This window comes from Acomys russatus, unplaced genomic scaffold (assembly GCF_903995435.1).
Source record: "Acomys russatus unplaced genomic scaffold, mAcoRus1.1, whole genome shotgun sequence".
In the NCBI taxonomy this organism is placed as follows: Eukaryota; Metazoa; Chordata; class Mammalia; order Rodentia; family Muridae; genus Acomys; species Acomys russatus.
Window position 1 is genome coordinate 579 of NW_026131530.1, and position 19,715 is coordinate 20,293.

General features: G+C 36.7%; 1 pseudogene; it reads left to right on the top strand.

The window, feature by feature from the left end:
- Window positions 1-2,914: 2,914 nt before the first annotated feature.
- Window positions 2,915-16,528, top strand: LOC127186269 (vomeronasal type-2 receptor 116-like; annotated as a pseudogene).
- The last annotated feature ends 3,187 nt before the right edge of the window (window positions 16,529-19,715 follow it).

A 19,715-nucleotide genomic window follows, 5' to 3' on the forward strand; every position in this document is an offset into this window, starting at 1 on the left:
CAAGCAGAGCACTTTAGACTACTTGGAAACTCTGATAGTCAAAGTAACAGATGTTTCTTATGTTTAGTATGCAAGAGTTAGTGTTTGTGTCATACAAGTTCTAGTCTCAACTTCCTAATGTATTTTACTAAATTTCCAATGGGAATTTTTTCTGTGTGGCAGTAAAGAGTACCCTAAAATGGGCTATTTGTATAGACAAAGATATAACAAAAGTATAATTTCTAAATGGAAATGTAATTAAATTCAAATATGAATAAACCATTCAGGATAAAGGAGTATGTTGGATGTTTACTGTTCAGATGATATGAAAAAAACTAGAAAGAGACAGGAATGATTATACTTCCCATAAAGAGAAGAAAGAAACCTTATATTTTATATTAATTATTGCACATTTTTATTAAAAACTTATATAAAGATTTCCCACACACTTTACTTTTTATATTCTTCTGGTTTATAAACATGTAATACTGCCACATACAAATCTCATCGATATTTCCAAGTGTTTGTGCTTCTCAGTAGAGTACTAGTCTTCTGTTAGCATAACTGGAGAGGTAGTCAAAAGATGTTTTTTAGAAGAGAAAATATATTACACACATTTGTCAAGTGTAAATTTCATGTGTTTGTTTATAATTAAAGTAGGTGTACATTACTGGGATACTTTTGCATACCATTAATCTATGTATGCATGTGTGGGGCAGATATATTCCTAGGCATTTGAAGCTAGACTGGCCTACAGAAAAACATCATTCAAAATGTTGGGAGCAGTTACATTACTATGTCATGAGCATTGCTTAGTTTCATACATCCAAATGCATGTAAACATATATAATTTAAATAATATATTTATTTATTTTACCTACTGATCTTTGCCCCATCTCTCCTCTATTCCTTGTCCCATGCTCTCTCCCTCCACTCTGTCTTCATTCTCTGTCCTTCATAGACAGGAATCGCCCCTACCAACTCACCTCAACTCATCAATCACATCAGAACTGAGTGTGTACTCCTCCCCTGTTGCCTGACAAAGAAGCTTCACCAGCAGAAAGAGCTCAAAAGCAGGAAACAAAGTCCATGTCAGAGATGGCGAGGCTCCTCTTACTAGGGAACCCCAAGTAAGCTTGGGGTGCCCATTGGCTACAACTGTGTAGGGGACCTAGGTCCAGTTTATGCATGCTCTTGGTTGAGTGGTTCAGACCCCACAAGCCCCTCTGTGTCCTGTTCAATTGACTCTGTTGATTTTCTTGTGGAGCTCATGCCACTTCTTGGTCCTCCTAAACTTACCTCTACTTTTCCACAAGACTCCCATACTTTGCCCAATAATTGACTGTCACTCTCAGCATCTGTATTGCTTCACTGATGGCTGGAGCCCCACAGGGGACACCTATGTCAGGCTCCTGTCTACGAGCAAAGCAGAGTATCTTTAATAATGTTAGAAGGTGTTTCTCTCCTGTAAGGTGGGTCTCAATTTGGGCTAGGCATTAGTTAGACATTCCCTCAATCTCTGCTCCATCTTTATGCTTGCACATCTTGTAGAAAAGGTAATATTTGAGTATTAGCTGTTGTGGATGTCTTGGTCTTCCTCTTCCTCCATTAGGAGTTCTGACTAGTTAGAGAGTGTCCTCAGATTCCATGACCCTGCTGCTAGGAGTCTCAGCTAGAGTTACCCTCCATGTTATCCCAGAACTTAACCTGTCTTATCTCTCCATCTTATCAGAGAAATATCTTGACCAATGGTTTATTTTTTTCTGTTCATGCCCTCTGTCCTCCTCCAACAACCCTCCCCAGGTGAAATATCGACCTTCATTTCTCTCTTTGCTCCTTCTACTACCTTCTTCCATATATTCAACTTCTGCTGTCTATTTTAGTTCCCCTTCTGAATGAAAATTAAGCATCTTCTCTTGGGTCCTCCTTCTTACTTATTTTATTTGGGTCTCTGAATTCCAATATGTTTATCCTGTACTCTATGGCTAAGTTAGTACATCCATGCGTCTTTTTCTTTGTTCTGTGTTACCACACTCAGTACATCTGTTCTAGTCTCTCTGCATGCAAATTTCATGGTTTTCTTAGCATTCATATCTGAATAGTATTTCATTGTTTCATTATCCATTCTTTGGTTGGAGGATATCAAGACTCTTTTCTGGATTATATCTGTTATTAATAAAGCTACTAATAACATAGTTGGGCAAGTTTCCTTGGGAATATGGACAGGTAGCAATATCTTGAGGTAGAGCTTTTACCAGTTGTCTGAGAAAGTAACAGATTGATTTCTGAATGTAAACATACATCCTTCTAAATATGCATCTCTGGTGTGTGAATTTAATTGAAAATAAATCATTAAAAAGATGTTTTGTTTGAAAAAATAAACTACAAAGAAAATGAACAATATGAAAATGGATATAGGAGAATGTGCTATATATCTTGCCCACTAACTATAATGAATTGTTAGTAAAGGAACCAAATTTTTGCCCCAGAAATGCTCATGTGCATTCATCAGTCCTTCATTCCCTACCTTAGTCAATTCATTTAATTTCATAAGGAAATGCCAGAAACTCAGAGGCTCACCATAAAGTATAATTTTCACATTTCTCAAAAATAAGAAAATGAATACATGGTAAGGTTTGCAGTTTGGTCAAAACCTGTGGCTTTGGTTTTATCTTCTGAACAAGCACTCAATAACCACAGATGGAAAATGCCTTCTGCGGAAGATGCTTATTTTGGTGAGATGAACTCAGATGAACATGTATAGCATTTACAAAATTCCAGACTATTATGTCATCCTAAAATCATTACACTGCATAATTGTTCCAAACTTTAGGGTTGAGGGACAATATATTCAAGTACAAGATAACCATTGTATTGACTGTAAATGATCATGTGCATATCTTTTTTAAAAAATCAATATTGTACCCTTTTATAGAACAACAGATGAAAGCCAGTTTGCTCTTGTCTTGGCTTTTTCAGTGGATGAAATCAACCAAAACCCTTACCTTCTGCCAAATATATCTTTAGTATTTAAATTTCCACTTTTTGTAAGTGTATCAAAATTACACAGTATCACTCATTTTTCTGAACAAAATCATGTTTACTTTCCTAATTATAACTGTATCCAAAGAGTCAAATGTATAGTTGTACTTATAGGACCAAACTGGGAAACATCTATGCTACTCATGAACAGCTATGGATCTCAGCAAGTGAGATTTTTGTGGGGATAAAATTTAATGAAATTGTGTCTCCATTGGTGGCATTGATAATATGCTAAGAAGGGTGTAAAGAGGAGACCGATATTACTGGCCTTTTGTCAGTCCGTGTAGTTCAATGGTGTTATTAAAATACTTGACTGGGATCTAACATTTCTTTGTGAGAAATAGGAATAAAAGGAAAAGTAACAGGTAAGGACGATTTCTAGAACTTTTACAGATAAGAACGAGTTTACATGTCCTTAAAAGTGCATACTGCCTCATGCTGCTTCATCTGTCCTAGGTTCTTTATCTTACTTATGGGCCCTTCCATCCTCTCCTGAATGACCATGAAAATTTTCCCTGTATTCATCAGATGGCCCATGAGGATACATCTCTGGCCGTGGCCATGATCTCCTTCTTACTTTATTTCAACTGGAACTGGGTAGGGCTGGCCATGTCAGACAATGAACAAAGTACACATTTTCTTTCACATTTGAAAAGAGAAATGGAAAAATATACAATCTGCTTTGCCTTTGTGAACATGATCCCTGTGAACATGGAAGTATATGAGTCAAGAGCTGAGGAGTATTATAACAGAATCATGACACCGTCCATAAATGTTGTTATCATTTATGGTGACACAGACAGTACTCTTGCTGTGGCCTTTAGAATGTGGGAATCTCTAGGTATACAAAGAACATAGATCACCACCTCACAATGGGATGTTCCTACAAGTAAGAGGGATTCCACACTTGACTCATTCCATGGGATTTTTGCTTTTATACAGCACCATGGTAAGATTTCAGGTTTTAAGAATTTTGTCCAGATATTGAACCCTCTCAAATACTCAGATAAATATATGGCAAGCCAGGAGTGAATGGACTTTAACTGGAAAGCCTCAGCATCTAACTGTAAGACAATGAAGAACTGCACATCCAATGCCTCATTGGAATGGCTAATGGCACAGACTTTTGACATGGCCTTTAGTAATACCCGTTATGACATATACAGTGCTGTGTATGCTATGGCCCATTGCCTTCATGAAATCCTTGTTCAACAAGTAGAAAATCAGACAATTTACAATGGGAAAGAATATGATTTTAGCTGCTTTAAGGTATGTTTCTCCTATTGGATGGTATAAGCTCTCATTTATGTCATAGCTTTTAAGAGTCTCTCAGATGATTAAACTGAGTGAATTATAAAATATTTCCCAAATAACTAGCTTTATAAATGTTTTATGCTGAAAATATACATATAGGCTTTGGAATGAAAGGGACTATCAGTGAAAATCAGTGATTCTATCAAAGAGCCCCTGAATATAGTCATACTTGTTCTAATATTAGAGAGATAATCAGTCCTTCTTCATTAAGCATCTCCATGATGAGAATATGAGTGTTTCTTCATTAATCATGAAATTTGAAGTAATAAGTTCAGGAGATAGTTTTCTTAATTTATTCTGCCCCAAGTGTAGGCTCTGTGCACTTTCCTTAAAGTCCTTAGTGTAAAATCCTTTGTATATTTCTGTATTTGTGTGTCTGTTTGGGAGTATATGTCTGTCTGTGCCTATATGCTCATATGTGTGTCTGGGCATACATGTTAATGTGTATATAAAAGAATATAGTGCTATTTTATGTGTGTATCTCTATGTAGATGTGTGTCCCTCTCTGTGCAGATGTATGTGTATGTGTGTGTGGTGTTGCACATCTATGTTTGCTGTATATGTGCTTGTCTATGCTTGTGTTTCTTAGTTTCCTTTCAGAGAACTAAAATTCTTCAAGCATTATAACAAATTACACCTCACACCTTCAATAAAATTGCATTTCAGATGAAATCATCATACATTTTATCCCAGCAAGTAAGGGTATATGTATTATATAATACTTCTTGTTTTTCAGATGCACTCCTTGATGAGAAAGACCCACTTCACTATTCCTAATGGAGACAAAGCGAACATGAACGAGAAAGAAAAATTTCAGAAAGAGTATGACATTTTCTACATTTGGAATCTCCCACATGATTTTGAATTTAAAGTGAAGATAGGAAAGTTTAACCCATATTTTCCACATGGTCAACAGCTCCATTTATCTGAAGACATGCTAGAGTGGGCCACAGGAAGTAGAGAGGTGGGTTTCAAAAAAACTGTACTGATTTCCATTACAAAATAGTAAACACTGTATACAATCATTATATTTACACATTCTTCTACATTAATAAAATGAAATCAATTGTCACATAAGAAAACTACTTTTTGTCTCATATATTCAATTCTTCTTTCCATTCTTTTAATGTGACCTTTAAATTAATTCTTCTGAGGAGTTCAATGCAATAAATACAGAGCATTTTATATATCAGAAAATGTTTTTTGTATTTTAATATCAATATAAAACAATTGACCACTCATTTATTATATTTCCTGTAAAGTGAGCAATATACTCATGGTACCAGTCTTATTACTATATAGTGATTTCCTCACTTAATATGAATCTCTGATTAAAAAAAAGTTGAAGACATTTAGGCTAACTGTAATTATGGAATAAATTCTTCTTCATGCCATACTAAAAATGGCCTATAATGGCAAGTCATAAAAAATTTGTGACTCAGTTTGATGCCTTGTCTGTGCATAGACCTTCTATCTAGCGCGTCTCAGAGCTATTCCCATGTAGTGGGATTACTTATGTAAGTTACCTGCTTGTTCTACAGTTTGAATTCTTTACATCCTGATTGCAGTCCCCTCCCTCATCAACCCCAGACCCCATCCATTCCCCCATCACCTCCCAGTCCCATGCTCTCCCTCATCCCCTTTCTGTTCCTCTCCTAGTGCTTAGAAAGGGAGTCCCATAATGTTTGGCCTCAGCTTCTCCAGTGTCCTCTGTAGTACCTGGAACCTCTACCTCTGTGGCCTGACAAGAACATGCTGCTGGGGGCATAAGTGAGCAACATCAGGAGGACTGAGTCCAAGTCAGAGTAATCCCGGCTCTCCATATTATGGGACTCACAAGGAGACTGTGCTGCCTATCTACTACATCTGAGCAGAAGGTCTAGGTCCACATCCTATGTGGACCTTGTTGGCACATCAGTCTCTGTATTGTAATGTGGTTACTTTAAGTGGCTAACATTAGCTTATGAGTGAGAATATTCCAGGTGTGTCTTTCTGGGTCTGCGTTACCTCACTCAGAACGATTGTCTCTAGTTCCATCTATTTGCATGCAAACTTCAAATTTTCTTTGTTTTTGACAGCTCAATAATATTCCGTTGTGTAAATGAACCTTCTTTCTTTATCCATTCTTCAGTAGAGGGACATATAGGTTGTTTCCAGATTCTGACTATTACAAACAAGGCTAATATGAACATAGTGAGCAAATGTCCTTGCAGGATGGTGGACTCGCTTTAGGGTATATACCCAGGAGTGGTACAGCTGCTTCATGAGGTAAACTTAGCTCCAATTTTCTGGGAAAATGACAGATTGATTTCCAAATTGGTTGTACAAGTTTTCACTCCCATCAGCAATGGAGAAGTGTTCCCCTTTCTCTGCATCCTCTGCAGCATGTGCTATCACTTGAATTTTTGATCTTAGCCATTCAGATAGGTGTAAGATGAAATCTCAGAGCCAGATCTTGATTTGTATTTACCTGATGACAAGGATGTTGAGCATTTCTTGAAGTGTTTCTCAGAGATTCAATACTCCTCTGTTGAGAATTCTCTCTTTAGATCTGTATCCCATTTTTAATTGGGATATTTGGCTTGATGGTGTTTAATTTCTTGAGTTCTTTACATATTATGGATATTAGCCCTTTGTCAGACATAGGGTTGGTGAAGATATTTTCCCAGTCTGTAGGATGTTGTTTGTTCTGTTGACTGCTTCTTTTGCCTTACAGAAGCTTTCAGTTTCATGAGGTCCCATTTATTAATTGTTGATCTTAGAGCCTGGGCTGTTGCTGTTCTATTCAGAAAGTTGTCCCTTGTGCCAATGAGTTCAAGGCTCTTCTCCACTTTTTCTTCTAACTGATTTAAGGTGTCTAGTTTTAAATTGAGGGTTTTAATCCATTTGGACTTTATTTTTGTGCATGGTGATAAATATGGGTCTATTTCCATTTTTCTACATGTAGCCATGTAGTTAGACAAGCAACATTTGTTGATGATGCTATCTTTTTCCATTGTATAGATTTGTTTTTTTGTCAAAAATCTCATGGCCATAGACTCATGGGTTTAATTTTGGGTCTTCTTGTTGATTCCACTGGTCAACCAGCCTATTTCCATATCAGTGCCATGTTGTTTTTATTACAACTTGAGATCCAGAATGGAGACTCCTTCAGAAGATCTTTATTGTGTAGGATTGTTTTAAGTATTCTGGATTTTTAAATTTCTTCTATATGAAGTTGAGAATTGATCCTTCAAGACCTGCAAAAGAATTGTCTTTAAACTTTGATGGAAAATGAAGTGAATCTACAAGCTGCCTTTGGAAAGACAGATATTTTTACTTTCTTTATTCTCACAATTTGTGAAACATGGCAGCTCTTTCCATCTTCTATTTTCTTCTTTAGAGACTTGAAGGTTTGCTCATATAAGCCTTTCACTTGTTTGATTCCAGTTACACCAAGATACTTGGTACCCTTTGTGGCTATCATGTAGGGTACAATTTCTCTAATTTCTTTCTCATCCCATTTGTCATTTGTATAGAGCAAAGCTACTGACTTTTTTTTGAGTTAACTTTGAATACAGCCACTTTACTGAAGTTGTTTATCAGTTACAGCAGTTGCTTGGTGGAATTTTTAGGGTCAGGCAAGTATGTTGTCATGTCATCTGCAAATAGTGATAGTTGGATTTCCTTCTTTCCTAATTGTATCCCCTTGATCTCCTTTATTTGTATTATTTCTCTAGCTATAACACCAAGCACTATATTGAAAAGATATTTAGAGTGTGGACAGCCTTGTCTGGTCCGTGATTTTAGTGGAACTGATTTAAGTTTCTCTCCATCTATTTTGATGTTGGCTTTAGGCTTGCTGCATACTGCCTTTACTATGTTGAGGTATGTGCCTCATAGTCCTGCTTCCTCCAAGGCTATAAACACGAATGAATGTTGGATTTTGTTAAATACTCTTTCAGCAACTGGGGAAATGACCACGTGTTTTTTCTTTTAGTTTACTTATATGATGGATTATCTTTATGAATTTCCATATGTTGAACTGCCCCTGCATGCCTGCTATAAGGCCTACTTGGTCATGGTGAATATTTTTGATGTGTTCTTGGATTCGATTTTAGAGTATTTTATTGAGTATTTTTGAGTCAATGTTCATAAGAGAAATTGGTCTTAAATTCTCTTCTGTGATTTAGGTTTTGAGGTAAGTGTGGTCTCAGAGTGACTTTGGTAATGTTCCTTCTACTTCAATTTGTTGAATAGTTTAAAGAGAATTAGTATTATCTCACCTTTGAAGATCTTGTAGAATTCGGCACTGAATCCATCCATCCTGAGCTATATTTGGTTGGGACATTTTTTGACGATTTTCTCAATTTCCTTAGGAGATAGAGGACTATTTAATTAATTTTCCTTATCTTGGCTTAATTTTGGTAATTGATAATTCTGAAAGGTTTGTCCTTTATATGTAACTAGTCTTTTCTCTTGCAGGTTTTAGCTTCTTTCTTTGTTCTGTATATTTAATGTTTTGAATATTATGTGGTGAGAGAATTTTCTATTCTGGCCCATTCTCTTTGGAGTTCTGTACTTCTTATATATATGGACATTTCTTTCTTTAGGTTAGAGGAGTTATCTTCCATGATTTTTTTGAAAAAATTTTCTGGGCCTTGCATTTGGGAGTCTTCTGTTTCTTCTACACCTAATATTCTTTTTTTTCCTTTTTTTATTAATTTATTCTTGTTACATTTCAATGTTTATCCCATACCTTGTATCCTCCCATTCCTCCCTCCTCCCCATTTTCCCATTATTCCCCTCCCCTATGACTGTTCCTGAGGGGGCTTACCTCCCCCTATATATTCTCATAGGGTATCAAGTCTCTTCTTGACTACCTGCTGTCCTTCCTCTTAGTGCCACCAGGTCTCCCCCTCCAAGGGATATGGTCAAATGTGAGGCACCATAGTACGTGGGAAAGTCATATCACACTCTCCACTCAACTGTGGAGAATATTCTGACCATTGGCTAGATCTGGGAAAGGGTTTAAAGTTTACCTCCTGTATTGTCCTTGGCTGGTGCCTTAGTTTGAGCGGGACCCCTGGGCCCAAATCTGCCTATCATATTGTTGTACTTGTAGATTTCTAGGACCCTCTGTATCCTTTTCTTTTGCTATTCTCCCATGTGTCTCTCCAGGTTTCGTCTCAATTGTTATCCCCTCATTTGTATCTTCCATTCCTCTTCTCTCCTTCTTTCATTCTATTCACCTCCCCTTGGTCTGTGGCAGAAGAAGAACTCTTCCACCACCATATGATCACAGCCTATCAGGTCTCATCATGGTAGCCTGATTACTCTTTCCTGAGTGCCACCAGGTCTCCCTACCAAGGAAAAGTGGTCAATAGGTGATACCATACATCATGTTAGAGTTAGTCCCTGCTCTCCACACAACTATGGAGATCTAGATAGAGCTTCTAGTTTTATTGCATGCATTGTCCTTGGTTGGTACAGTAGTTTGAGCAGAACCCCCTAAGTCCAGATACATCAGCTTTTATGGTCCTCTTGTGGGTTTCTAGAACCCTCTGTGACCTATATTTTCCCCAATCTCCCTTAGCTCACTTCCCAATAAGAAGTGCCAGTATCTATCCTAATCTCCAGCTAAGGGAAGACTTTCATGTGACATCATTGCTGGGCGAGTGTCCAATTATAAGTGAGTATATAAAGCATGTGTATCTTTCTGGATCTGGATTAAATCACCCAGGATGATCATTTCTATTTCCATCCATTTGCCTGATAATTTCAGGGTCTCCTTGTTTTTAATAGCTGAGTACTATTCCATTGTGTAAATCTACCATGGTTTCTTGATCCATTCTTTGACTGAGGGACATGTTGGTTGTTTCCACATTATGGATATTATGAATAAGGCTGCTATGAATGTGGTTGATCCTCTGTCCTTGTTGTGCCATGGAGCATCTTCTGGGTATATTCCAAGCAAATGGAGTATCTGGGTGTTGAGGTAGCCCTATTCTCAGTTTTCTGCGAAAGCGCCATGTTGATTTTCAAAGTGGTTGTAGAAGTTTGCACCCCCAACAGAAGTGAAGGAGTGATCTTCTTTCTCCTTAGCAGCATGTGCTGTCACCTGAGTTTTTATCTTACTCTTTCAGATGAGTTTAATATGGAATCTCAGAACTATTTTGATTATCATTTATCTATAGCCTAAGGACATGGGGTATTTCTTTAAGTGTTTCTCAGTCATTCGATATTCTTCTATTGAGGATTCTATTTAGGTCCAAACCTCATTTCTTAATTGGGTTATTTGGTTTCATTGTATTTAATTTCTTGAGCTCTTGACATATTTTGGATATTAGTCCTTTCCCAGATATAAAGTTGGTGAACATCTTTTCCCAGTCTGTTGGTTGCTGCTTTGTTCTGTTGATAATGTCTTCTGTCTTACAGAAGCTTCTCAGCCTAATGAAGTCCCATTTGTTAATTGCTGACCTTAGAGCCTGAGCTATTGATCTTCTGTTCAGGAAGTTGTCTCCTGTGCCAAAGAGTTCAAGGTTCTTCCCTAATTTTTCTTCTTACATATTTTGTGTTTCTGGTGTTATGTTGAGGTCTTTAATACACTTGGATTTGAGTTTTGGGTATGGTGATAACTATGGGTCTATTTGCATTTTTCTACATGTAGACTTCCAGGTAGACCAGCACGATTTCTTGAAGATGCTATGATTTTTCCATTGAATAGATTCGTCTTCTTTGTCAAAAATCAAATGTCTATATGTCTGTGGATTCATTTCTGCATCTTCGATTCAATTCCAGTGTTCAACATGGAATTGTTGTTATGCCAGTATGCTGCTTTGATTAGTGTTTAACTATAGTACAGATTGATAAAAGGTATGGAAATTACTCTGGAGGATCTTTTGTTGTATAGGATTGTTTTAGCTATTTGGGTTGTTTTGTTTTCTTTTTCCATATTAAGTTGAGAATTGATATTTCAGTGACCTTTTAAAATATTGTGTTGGTATTTTGACAAGGATTACATTGAATCTGTAAATTGCTTTTGGTAAGATTTCAATTTTTACTATGTTAATTCTCCCAATCCCTGAACAATGGAGATCTTTCCATCTTGTGATATCAACTCAAACTTCTTCAGAGATTTGAAGTTTTTTCAAAGTCTTTCACTTGCTTTAGTAGAGTTACTCCTAGGTATTTTATATTGCTTGTGGCTATCATGATGGTTATAGTTTCTCTAATTTCTTTCTCAGCATTGATTGTCACTTGTAAATAGGAAGGCTGCTGAATTTGGGGGGTTAATTTTGTATCCAACAACTGTGCTTAAGGTATTTATCAACTGGAGGTGTTCTCTGGTGGAATTTTGGGGTCACTTATGTGCACTATCATATCATCTGTGAATAGGGATAGTTTGACTTCCTCTATTTCCATTTGGATCCCCTTGATCTCCTTTATTGTCTTATTACTCTAGCTAGAACTTCAAGAACTATATTGAAGAGATGTGCAGAACGTGGGCAGCCTTGTCTGATCCTCAATTTTACAGGAATTTCTTTGAGTTTCTCTCCATTTAATATGATGTTGGCTAATGGATTGCTGTATATGGCCTTTATTATGTTTATGTATTGTTACCTTTTATCCCTGATCTCTCCAAAACTTTAAATGAGAAAACAAGTTTGCAATATTTATAGTGTTTTCACCAAGTAAATTAAAAGTTACTGTTTCCAGAATGTCTATGATTTGTTCAAGGACTCAACTTTTCACCAAATTGTTTTAATATATTCACATGTTTGACATCATGCAAAGTGCTAAATGACATGTAGTACCTCAGTTTCAGTATATAAATAAGTTTATTGAAATGTCAACATGCTAATACAATATAGTTATGAAAGTAGTAGTTAAAACTCAATATGTATCTTATTTTTATCAGATGCTGCCCTCTGTATGCAGTGCTCATGGTGGCCCTGGATTCAGAAAACTCAGGCAGAAAGGAATGTCAGCCTGCTGTTTTATTTGCATCCTCTGTCCAGAAAACAAAATTTTTAATGATACAAGTGAGTGTTTTCTGCTGTGATAAACTTTACATTGATAATCCTCTCCACCAACAAAGGGATGCTGAAGGAATCTAAAAAGCAAGTGCAAAAATAAAATATAACATTTTCTCTATTAGTCAGTGTAGAAATACAAACTCTAAAAATGTCATAAACTCTTCTGCCTAGATGTACATTTTGATTTATTGAAAATTTATGTCATTCCAGGTGAGAGAGATATGGGAGAATGTGGAAATAGAAGGACTGAGAATGTCCTGAAACCCTACAAGAAGACCATCAAAGCTAATGGATCTAGATGCAGGGGGCTTGCTCAAACTACTACCCCAACCACAGAAAACGCATCCAAGAAACAAAGGCCTCCTATTCAAATCTAGCCAATGGGCAGTGCATTCTCCACAGTTGTGTGGAGAATGGACAGTTACTTTGATATGAACTCTGGTGCCACCTATTTGACCACTTCCCCTTGGTGGGAAGGCCTGTTGGCACTCACTGGATGTGCAAGCTAGCTACCTAGATAAGGCCAGATAGGCTGTGATCATATGGTGGGGGAGAAGGTCCCCTTCTGTCATAGGCCTACTGAAGGGGAATAAGATGAGGGAAGGAGGGGAGGGATGGGAAATGAGAAGATACCCATCAGTGGATAAGAACTGAGATAAAATCTGAATAAAATATTTTTTAAAATAATAAAATAATTTTTAAAATTAAAAGAAAATTTATGCCACATAATATTTTCTCAAAGGAACATAATCAACTGCAGTGTGAGCACATTCTACATGAGATCTCTCCTTCATATTAATCTCCCCTAGAACTTCATGTGGGAATGTTTCCAGTCATGCATTTTCAAATACATATTTATTCTTTTTGCATGTGTGTATGTGTCCCTACATATGTTTACACACACCATATATGTAAAGAATCCAACAGAGAATAGAATATGCCATCAGAACCAGTGGATTTTAGTGGAGGTACTGGAAACCAAGTCTGTATTTTTAGAAAAATGAGTGTAGAGGCAAAAAATTACTTTGTAAATTTTTCTGAAATGGCTGAATATGAGACATGTCCCCTGGAGGGGGAGACCTGGTGGCACTCAGAGGAAGAGCAGCAGGTTACCAAGAAGAGGCTTGATACCCTATGAACATATACAGGGGAGGCAATCCCACTCAGGAACAGTCATAGGGGAGTGGAATAAGGGGAAAATGGTAGGTAGGGAAGAATTGGAGGATACAAGGGATGGCATAACCGTTGAGATGTAACAAGAATAAATTAATAAAAAAATAAAAGAAACATTTTTTACTATAATTTGTTCATATTACATCCCAATTTTTATTCCATCACCCACCTTTAAATGTCTGATGTGATTTCTTTCTAGGAAAGTGAGGATAATTGTTAATACGTGATGGACAAATGATAAGGAGTATTATATCAAATATTTATAAAAAGCACACAATAAATAATTTCATAAAATAATAGGTTAACGTGATTTTCTACTGAAAGCAATTAGTCACAAATATTGCAACCTACAAATCCCTTTTAATAAAATCATTATATATTTATGCTTGGCTAAATGAAAATGGGCAATGAATAGTTTTTCCCCACATTTGCCTGTCATACTACTCAAATAAATTGCAAATTCTTAAAAGACATTTCTGGCCAATAAGATGGCTCAACATTTAAGTCATTTGCCACTAAGACTGATAGGTGGTGTTCATCCAGGACCCATATAGTAAGAGGAGGCAAAGGACTCTTAGAAATGCCTTCAGACGTCTATGCACGCAAATATAATCCCAAATTATTAAACAATCTGTAATAAAATTATCATAAATGTAAAAATTACGTCTATTATTGATGTAAGTACCATAAGAACTAACGGTTATTATATCAATAAATAGAAAAGTATTACTAGTATGTGTGTGTGTGTGTGTGTGTGTGTGTGTATGTGTTGTGAGGGCATGTATATATACATAAGGGCAGATGCAGGTGAGAGGCAACTACTACCTCTATAGCTCAATTTCAGGCAGTTGTGAAACACCTCCCATGGGACTGAGTACTGAACTGAGGTTTTCTGCAAGAGAAGGACATTTTCTTCACAGTTAAGCTAACTTTCCAACACTTTGGGCAAATTAACTAGTTATAGCTGCCCATAAATACATAGTTCTACATAAAACAAATTAAGTATCAGGAAGCCCACCACAATTCTGTGCAATTATCTAATGAATCAACACAATTGCATTGAAATTTTATAAGGTTACCATTTTAGAAGAACATATTTTGAAATATGTATACATTTCCCAGAGTATATTCAAAGAATTTGGGTCTTATTGAGATTAAAATAAGGGAAGTAGTACTGTGCTGGATGCTTCACATGAAGATAGAATCAAGATGAAGGGCTTTGTAGTGCTCAGTCTACATAGAGGTTTCTACCTTTAGTGATAGAGCTAATGCTTCTCATGATCAAAACTCACTAATTTCTTGTCTACACCACAAGATTAAAACATAAATAAAGACATATTAATTACTACTTTTTATTTTTATTTTTTACAAATTTCAAACATTACTACTATAGTTACACACCAGTAAATTTTACTACTCATACTCACATTCATACTTCTCCAAAATTATCAAATTTATAAGCACTTCTGTGACATTGATATGGACACTCAAATCTAAACACACACACAGCAGACACACACACACACACACACACACACACACACACACACAATCCCAACCCTGATGATTTCTTTTAATGTTCTATAATATCATTATGTTCGGGCTGGTCAATTGGACCTAGCAAAGCTAGCATAGGTCTTCCCCAAGTAGAAGACATTCTCCATCTCTCATAAAGAAAGCATTAATTATACAATCAGTGAAATCAGGGGGCACTGAGTGCATGGCAATGGAGATTTTAAAAGATACTAAGCCACAGTGTGATTAACGAACTTAGATTTTTTTAATGTACCAGACTAAGTCATTTCATGATAGCATTCAGAATGACGTAAGAAATTTGTGCTTTCTGAAAACATGGTCAATGATTTCATCCACACAGTTAAACAGACAAAAGATGGTTTGGTTTTCTTCTCTGCAAAGATAATAAGAATTTAAAAATAGAAGCATTGCTGAACAGCAATGTACTTCAGTTGTACTAGCAGCAACAAAATGCAGATATTGAGAAGCTTCCCTAACAGATTTACTGAAATGTCTTGGCAATAAACTGATCAACCTGCACTAACAAATCTGTCCTTTCTCAATCAGATACAGATCAGTGTGAGAAGTGCTCAGAGGACCAGTATGTCAACACAGAGAAGAACCACTGCATCCAGAAAGCTCTGATCTTTCTGAGCTATGAAGACCACTTCGGGATGGCTCTGGGCTTAATGGCCTTGGGATTCTCTGCCTTCACAGCCTTTTTTCTTCGAGTATTTTTGAAGCACAATGACACAGCCATTGTGAAGGTCAATAACCATGCTCTCAACTACATCTTACTCATGTCATTCATGTGCCGTTTTCTCTGCTCCTTGCTCTTGATTGGCCATCCAAACTCAGCCACTTGCATCCTGAAGCAAATCACATTTGGAATTGTATTCACTATGGCTAATTTCACTGTGTTGGCAAAAAGAATCAGAGTGCTTCTGGCTTTCAAAGTCACAGCTCCTGCAGGAAAGATGAGGTACATTCTGGTTTCAGGAACACTTAACTACATCATTCCTCTCTGTACAGTCCTCCAAATTATTTTCTGTTTAATCTGGATAGGAGTTTCTCTTCCAACTGTTGATATTGATGCACACTCTGATCATGGCCACATCATCATTGTTTGCCACAAAAGTTCAGTTTTAGCATTTTACTGTTTCCTAAAATACTTAGGCTGTCTGGCCCTGGGAAGCTTCACTATGGCAGTCATGGAAAAAAACCTGCCTGATTCATTCAATGAAGCCAAGTTCCTGACATTCACCAAGGTGATGTTCTGCACTGTTTGGATCATTTTGCTCCTTGTCTACCATAGCACCAAGGGCAAGGTCACAGTGGCTGTGGAGATTTTTTCTATCTTGGTTTCCAGTGCAGGGATACTGGGATGCATCTTTGTTCCCAAGTGCTACATAATTTTATTAAGGCCAGACAAAAATTGTCTTCAGAAGATCAGGGAGAAATCATATTCCTAAAGTAATATTTCATGAGTTACTTTTATTTTTAAATTTATTCACATTACATCCAGGTTGTAGACCTCATTCCTTCCCTCCTCTCAGTCTCAAACTCCTTCCTCCTTCCATCCTTCTCCCCATAACCTTTCCCATATTATTCAGATAAAGGCAGAACACTATCCCATCCACCCCCAATTGCCAAGTTGCACCAGGAATATGCATATTCTCCATCCCTGTGGCCTAACAAGGCAGTCCTACCAGAACGAAGTGACACAAAAGCTAGCAACAGAGTCTTTGTCAGGAACAGTCTTGCTCCTCTTACTAGAGGATCCATATGAAGCTTCAGCTGCCCATCATCTTCATCCGTGTAGGAGGCCTAGAATCAGTTCATGCATTATCATTGGTTAAGCTTCAGTCTGAGCAAGGCCCTCTGAGAATGGATTAGCTGGCTCTCTTGGTCTTATTGCAGAGCCTCTGTCACTTTAGTGTCCTTTTTTCCTTCCCTCCTTTTTTCCACAAGACCCCGTATGTATCATCCAGTGAGCTTCAACAATTTTTAGAAACACTGCTGTGTTGAGACTCTCATAGGATAACGCAGCTAGGCTCCTATAGGGAAGCAGAAAGGAGTATAATTAATAGTGATAAGGGGTGGTTATCTCCAAGGGCTGGTTCATGGGTTGGAGAAGGTAATCAGACTAGCAAATAAATTATAACTGGAAAATATAAAGTAGATGCCTAACCACCAAATCTTGAGTTATATTGTAAGTTCTCTGTGTTTTTAGAATGATGCTCATTACTTCATCTAATGATGTTTCATAGCAGTATCCTGGCTACTACAATTGTCTACATTGTCCAGATAATCTTGTAGTCATCCACTTATTTCACAATTTTTAACTATTGGTGCATAGTTCAGATTGTAAATATTCTTTTCATCTATAAATTAAAGATGGTTAATATAAATTCAAAGTTCTTATTTTAATATCTGTGTGAATGTCTTTTATGCAAATTGAATGGTGATCAAACAATTAGGAAGTTCGTGGGAGAGTGAAATTATGTTTACAGATGGAGATAAAAGTATGTTCTTCCTTGCCGGGGAAGGTAAGTGAATCCTGATGTTTTCAAAGAGTTAGAGTGTTTGAACTTAGAAGAGTGAAAGTTTGATAAACAGAAAGGACACTAAAGAAGATGGATTGATGTCTTAACAGTTAATTGCATGCCCTGCACTTGAATAAAACCTGACTCATTACTCAACCATGCAACATGTTGTTAACAATACTGTGTATCAAAAGCTCCAAAAACATAACATGCCAGCCCCTGTTCACTAAATAAGACACTAAAACACACACACACACACACACACACACAATGAAAATACATCATTTTAAAGAATAGAGGAGAAGATTTTTAGGACTTTGCATACGAATGCTGCATTTTGATGTACATTTAAGATGACAGACTTATAGTAACCTACTTAAATGATGGTGTTTGTGAAAAGATGATTGATACGCTATGAGTACAACATAATATCCTTCCAGCTTAAATATAATATCATAATTATGTGTAGCAATGGCTCAGTTATCACCTTCTAACCAGTCCTGTGGAATCATGTCTCACATGCCCTAGGATCATTTGCTGTGGCTTTTGTGGGCAGAAATTTCCCTGACACATCCAATGAAGCCAAGATCCTGACACTCAGCATGCTATTGTTCTGTCATGAGTGGGTAATATTTCTCCCTGTCTATTATAGCACCAAGGGCAAGTTCATAGGAGCTGTGGAGGTCTCCTCCTTCTTGGCTTTAGTGTAGGCCAGCTGGGATGCATCTTTATCCCCAAGTGCTAGATAATTTTGTTAAGACCAAACAAATATTAACTTATAATGGTAAGGGAGAAAACATCTTTCTGAACTCACATTTCATAAATTATATGTAGAAAGTGTAATGTAATGTTGGTACAGTACCAGCTATTGGTATAGGATTTAAGATATAAGCATCAGCTTGTGATTCTCACAAATGTTTCTATCAGTGATGCCATGAATACTACTTTCCTGTACAGTGTCTATTAAAATTTTTATTTTGTCACCTAAAAACTCAAAGCATAATTCTTGTGCATTAATGCATGATGTCAGCTTTTTTCTTTTCTTTAATATATAGCCAGAGTTAAGATATCTATCTGAGTAAATGTGTGATTTTGACAGCAGTTGAGTACTAAGGGAAATCACAGGAAGTTTGTGAGAAAATGAATGAGTATTTGCAGATGAAGGTAAAACAGCCTTGCAGGTAGAAAATTATGAAATCCTGATGCATCCTGGGAGTTCAAGGAGTAGATCTTGGTATGTGGAAATATGAATAAAAAGAGTATTGCAGAAGTGGAAGAGAAGTCACAGCAGATGAGATCATGTGCTGCTTTTAGAAAAGACATGTGTTGAATATCCAGACTCATACCAAACAGTTAATATCCATCATTAACAATAGCTTCATGGAGCAGGTCCCCTCTTCTGGCTTCCAAGGTCACTAAACTCATATATGCACATACCAATACATTACAAAATACACTACATAAATTAAAATTAAATTAATTTTAACTGCAGTTTACAAACATACTGCAGTAAAACATACTGGTTTTAGTTTTTATCTTTTCACGGAAAGTAAAAGTAATTTTTCTCACATAATACATCCTAATTTTGGTTCTTTCCTTTATTTCCCTAACTCTGAAGTCTCCCAGCTCCTTCCTCCACCCCTATTCATGTGTGTTCCCCTCATTTTCATCTTTCATTAGAAAACAATCAGGCACATACCCTGTAAAGGGATATAAGGTAAACTCTTTTTCCGTTAAGCCCCTACCTGCCATCAAACACCATTAAACTTCTCCCCATACAATGTGCTCTATTTACCACTGGTAATAAACAATTCATATAACTAGCAAAATGTATTTTATCCTGAAAAGTGCAAATTTATTGATTCTGGAAATTGCCATTAAATTGTATTTATGATAAACATATAAAAATTCTAACAGCTTTCAGTAAAATTATCACAAACTTATCTGTGTTGTGGCTTCTCCAACCTGGACTCATTTAATTTTTGTGACCATATCAGGTGACCTTGCCCCAGTAAGTAAATGTATGTGCTTATATGTGTCATCAGGGACAGAACTTGAAATATGGCGGTTTAAAAAATAAAATGGGAGTGAGGATCCAAGATAGCGGCGAGCAGTGTGGACCGTGTTT